Genomic DNA, 6,000 nt, shown 5'->3' on the forward strand with positions numbered 1-6,000 from the left:
TGCTCTCGAAGGCGTCCTCCACACAGTGGAAAACGCTGCCGAGCTTGGGCCTGGCCGCGGGGCTGCCTGTGCCCAGCGTTTCCAGGCCGACGGGCAGAGGCTCCCCGGGCTCCTCCGGCTGGCGTGCAGCCATGGCGGGTGCCGGTGAGGGGCCACGGGTCCCCCAGCCTCCTGTGACAGGTGTGTCCGCTGCGTGTGGACCGCGCCAACCGGGGCCTGGCTCTCCCCGCCCCCGCCCTCCTGCCCGCCCCCCTGCCCGCCCCCCTGCCGAGAGGCCCTGGGAGGGGCTGGCGCTGTCCGCGCAGGGAGTGCTGAACGCGCTGGGCTGGACCAGGGGCGCTCATTTGGTCCTGGCGAAGTGCGTGGGTTCTCACCTCCCGCTGAAGCTGCAGGCCACCGGCCAGAGGCACGCACTGAAGAAATCACTGTCTATGGGAACTCCAGCCACACTTCCCGGTCCCCTGGGAGGTCCCCCACCTGGCAAGGAGGCTAACTCCAAACATTTGGCAAGCGGTGGTGGTGGGGCTGTGATGCACCCAGGAGAGCTCCTCCTGATTGCCCTTAAAGCCTTCGGGGTGAGACAGGGCAGAGCAACCGCCTGCCCAGGGTCATAGGACGATGCTGTCCATCTGTCAAGCCCTGTACAGAATGACTTTTAAGGAAAAGTTACCCCAACCTCTGTTCTGTTAAGTCGGCAGCATTTCAAAATGTCAGTTTGGGCAATGAGAGGGCTCTTGTTCTGGGGTAGCAGGATCATTCCTGCAGAGCCGAATCAGTGACTGCCCCACCTCTGGTTTCCACTGCCCACAGCGGATGGATAAAACAGCCTCTACTTACCTGTGTGAAGTCAGTGCAAGTGAGATCTTGTGCCCAGCGTTCTTAATCAGTCACAGAAATTCTTCTACTTTTCTAAACTTAAATTTTCTCTTCTGGTTCTCACTTGATAAACAGCTACAGGAGGAAGCCTGCCTAGTGGCTGACCTCAGCCAGGGGCTGCCAGCACCTGGGACTTCAGATCACGTCTTGCAGGTGGTTTTCCATGAGGCAGGATGAGGCTGTAGAAAAGAAGCTTGGCTCCCCTTCCAGCACGCAGGAGGCCCAGTTCCCCTTCTGGTGTGGAACATGGCTCGCATGGCCACTATGCCCAGACTTTTAATGCTTTGGGAAGAGGGGAATTTTGATCTTCTAAGATTTAAAACCTTTTTTATTAAAACTGTACCATAATTTACAAATGAGTAAAAATCCTCTGGTATATATCATAGGAATCACAATACAAAAATATGTGCAAAATTTTGTAGTTGACCACCATACAAACCTATTTTAGGCCTGTGAATACTGCTTAGCACTGGACAGAATATCACATTTAGAATGTGGTTGGTAAGGACCTGCTTCAGGGAACAGAGACACTGGCTGGCGTACTGCCATGGTAAAATGAGTCCTAATTCGTGGTTGCATAAATTTACAATAAAGCTCTTTAAAATACAGTAAACAAATATATGATTTGATACATATATTTACAACTTGGTTTTCCTGAGCCTAAATGTAAATCCATTACTGTGTTAAAACACACAATCCATCTTAAGGTTTCAGTGATGCAGTGATGGTCCATGTGGGTTGACGTCACACTGCCGCCAAACCCACTCCGGCACACTCCCTTCCCGACATCCGGTGTGGTGTTGCCAAGCCGTGTAAGGCAAGCGGGGTGTCCTGAAGGCTATGGGTTCTGCAAGAGCTGAGCACTTTAAGGAGGAGCCGCCGTCCTTCAGCAGCTGGGACTCCAGACCGTGGACACGTGGAAATGAGGTGCACACACGCACGCACATCCGTGTCGGCCAGGGACCGCAACTTACGTGGATTTCTGGTGCAGACAAATGAAAACATCTGTGTTGTTCTGGGTATCGTGGGCACAGTGTGATCGTGCAGATAACGCAGGTCTGCTTCTTGGCTCCACAACAAGCACTTCTGGCAACTTCTGGTCCGTCCTCTTGTTCTATGAGAGAGTGTGGTACTGACACGCAGATGTCCCATTTGAGGAGTTTGCACTAACGAGCCCAGATACTTTCAGGAAATTCAGTGCAGCCCACTGGTTTCTATACTCCAGGATTTAGAAGAGCACGGCATGTAAAACACCTGAATTCTTCAGCTGCCCCTGGACTAGCAGGAATCAGTACAAACCCTCCTATCCTCTTTTTGCTTGCTTGCTTTTTGTTTTTGTTTTTTTCCAAAAGCCCAGTCTTAAATTGCTGGATTTTGTGACTGGGTGAAGAGAAGGTGCCTGGGACACAGGAATAGAAGCTGTGATCTCTACGAACAGAGCCGACATCGCAGCCCCAGTGGCCTCCAGGAACGTGGCAAGGGTACAGTCGCGGTTTGGTGCATGGAATATTACTTACAACATCCACTGAGCCATTTTCACTCTGCACTTTTACATTTAAACAACAACTTGGTGAGCACTGGTCCAGATCTCCATGCTTCTCTGTCCCGCAGAGTTTGCCCTTTTCAAATTACAGAACGATGATGAGACTGTCCGACATGGGTGTGGATGGCCTACGACGTGCTCCGGAGAGTTGTACAACGTGCAAAATCACGAGGATCCACATGACCATGGGAAGTGTGGGTCTGGGTTTCGAGCGCACATCGTCAGCTCCTGAATGGCCAGCCCACTCAGCGGCTGATCGGGCGGCGGCAGGAGCCTCCCCGCCTGGAGTTTCCGGACGCCTGCGTCCCACGCTCCAGCCAGCCCCAGCCTGGGCATCCCCACAGCTGCGCGGCAGCTTTAGGAGCTCGACTACCCTTTGCCATTCGGTTCTGAGCATGACGTGTGACAAGAGGATGGAGTCACTGGGATGAGACAGAGCCACGCACGGAGGACGGAGCAAGATTTCCAACTTGGTCTGCAGAGCCCTGCAGCGGGCGCGGGAGCAACAGACTCACCTGTGCCTTGCCCAGGGCGCGCGTAACCGTGGCTCTCAGGACCACGGAAAGGACAGGTCCTTCCCGGGTGAGTGTGGGTTAACGACGCAGCAGTGCCCTGGCCAGTGGAAACCCCGCGCCCGCTGAAGAGAAGCCTGTCTGTCTGATCTTGTCAGCTCTCCCCAATTTCAGCCGGGGGCATCAGCCTGGCCTGGCGCCAGCCGTGTGCACCAGAGCTGAGCAGGCCTTCCGACGCACATAGAAAATGAGCCTGACACTTGCAGATGCAGTCACCCGTCCCTTCGGCCCCTCAGAAATGCGGCTCGCTTTGCTTTCAAGCCCCGTTGTGTGTGACACTCTCACCTGGCTGCGGGGGTCACCAGCAGCTCGTCAACCTCCAGGCGCCCCAAAAAAGCTCAGATGTTGTCTCCCGCTTGAGCACACACGACTGCATACACGGAGACTCCCACACAGGATGCACATGCACACACACTCACACACCTGGCACCCCCAAAAGTGTGGCGTTGATGGAAGAGCCACTTCCCACCCGGAAGTCGGGCTGTGTCCGGAAGACGTTCCCGGGCTGTGGGCCAGGGCACTCGGCAGGAAGGGAAGTCGGGCTCAGCACGGGCTTCACGGATGGACTGTGTCCTCCCTGCAAAAGAGGGAAGACAAAAGCTTTATTCCGGTGGGAGCCACTGAGGCCCTGGGAGGCAAGGCTCGCAGGGGGGAAGGTCTGGAGAGACGCCCCGGGCAAGGGTGCTGACGGAGCATGGGCTCTGCACGTGGCTGGATTAGAGGCTCCAGCAGCAGCTCCTGCTCCTGCTCCTCGGAGAGCCACAAAGATGAGTGCGGAGGTGGCCTCGGGGCTCCCTTGCCACGCCTGGCGCAGCCGTCCGTCCGAATACCCAATGGCCACGTCCTCTCACTGCGCACGCGGTGGGCCGCTGCCAGGCTCCCAATCTTAATACCCTTCACACGTTAACAGTTTAGAATGAGTCATGAAGGAGCTGCTGGGGCTCCTCTGCCCAAAGATGAGGTCCCCTGCCTCAGCTGTGGGGCAGGGGCGTCCAGGGCAGGACCCCGGGCTTGCACACACCTTCCTAATGTAGGAGACGCTGCAGAGAATTCTTCTGGTTTGGGGTTTCTAACTTACCTGCTAAGAAGGAAGAGCCCCCTGACTCCTGCGGAAGGAAACTGGGTGGTCACATAAACCAACCCCCAGCACACACCACAGCGGAGTCTCTGGACGACTAAAGTGACACATCGTCCTGTCTCTTCAATAGGATTCGCGTCTAAGCAGATTCGCCTCCAGGCATCAATTTCCAGGATGTTAGAGATGAAGGGCCAGCCCAGCCCCGCCACTTTGCAGACGGAAAAACTGAGGCTCCAAGATATCTTATCTTGGGACCCCACCCCCAACAACCAAGGTCACACTTCCAGGCCAACCAGAGCCAGGGCCCCTGACCACGTGCGCGCCAGCCCTCCCCACCATGGCCCTGCTTCTCTGAGCTAAGACAGTAACTGTCTATGGTATGAGCGTCACACGTACAAACACGAAGAACATCTGATGGAAAATACCGTGCAGAATCCTAAAAACCTCGCTCTCTAAAGGGAAGGAACGAGACAATGGCACCTGGTTGCCTGCGGTAGCTTGATGCGCTCGCCTGAGCGGGTCCTGCCCTACGGTGCTAACGCATGCCACACACTACCGCTGTCTCCGGAAGGGGTGACTCTGCCCTCGTCCATGAGCACAGCACCGGCCCCACACTCGCCTGCACACGCTCAGAGGCATGGTTCTGCTTTCAGGATTCCCAGCTTCCCAAGCACCTTCTGCCTTCCAGGCCCACCTCCTCCGGGGGACGTGTTGCTCCCCGCCCCTCCCTTTTCTGACCACAGGCCCAACTTCCTGACTGTCTGCACAGACCATGAGCTTCTCCAAGTTGGAGCCATAAAAGCCCGGAGACAGGTGAGTGTGAGATCATCTTGTGGGCGTGACCTTGGTCTGTGGCCCCTGTGGCATCCACGGGGGGCCCCCTCAGTGCCCCATCAAGCCCCTGGCCCAGAGCTAGGGCAGAGCCCTGAGTGCTTCCGTGAGCAGGAGCTGGAGCTGCTGTTGGCAGGAGGGCCCGCTGGCAAGGTCAGCCCTTGACTGGCCTCTGGGAGCCTCGCCTATGATGCTCTCCCCGCAGGGCAAGGGGGTGCGGGTGGGCTGGCCATGACAGCTCCTACGGGAGATGTGACATGTGGCAAACACCAGTTTCTGGGCGCCTGATGGTCTTGTGCACACAGATGGCTGCCTTCTTGCTGCTGGGGAGGGGTGAGCTCCGTGTGGCCCCCACGGGAGGCTGAGGGCACAGGAAAGGTGTTCCTGGATCCCCCCAGACCGAGTCTTCAGGATTGAAGGTCCAGCTGTGCAGCCTGATCACGTCGCTGAGGTAAGTCTCAACCCTGGGACCCCCATGCGCCAGGTCCTGATTCCTGGTGACTCACAGAGAACGTGGGTGTCTTGGAGACGCCCGGACGCTCTGCTTCCTGCTGCGGGGACCTGTGGCAGACCGTGCGGCCGTGGGAGGAGAAGTCGTGGCGTCAGGCCTCCAGGGACATACCTGTTCCTTTGCTTGGCTGTTCCTGTGGCAAATGTCTGAGTGTGTCTTAGGGGTCAGGTACCACGGAGGGCACATGGGCCCACCAAGGACGCCACAGGGAGCAGGCTGGGACACCTCTACGGCGCGTGGGTCCTCAGAGGTCACACATCACACGAGAAAAGTCCAGCACGCCGATGGGAACGCGGCTGAGCGCCGTGTGGCAGGAGAGACACCGGACGGGGAGGCACTGCTGCCACAGGGCGGGGCTGGCGAGGATGCCCAGAGCTGCTCAGAGCCCAGGGGCAGAGCCAGAGCATGAACGCTTGTCCTGTGATGGGGGTAACGTCCCCGCCAGGGCAGGCACGCACGGCCACAGCCTCACCCCTCCTTCTGAAGGGAGCACTTCGGGCAGATCTGTCGCAGCCGCTGTGCTAAGGGACTGCGATGAACTACAGGAACAGGCAGATAACCGAAGCATGACAAGCTCTCACTGCCTGAA

This window comes from Mustela lutreola, chromosome 4, assembly GCF_030435805.1.
Source record: "Mustela lutreola isolate mMusLut2 chromosome 4, mMusLut2.pri, whole genome shotgun sequence".
Classification (NCBI taxonomy): Eukaryota; Metazoa; Chordata; class Mammalia; order Carnivora; family Mustelidae; genus Mustela; species Mustela lutreola.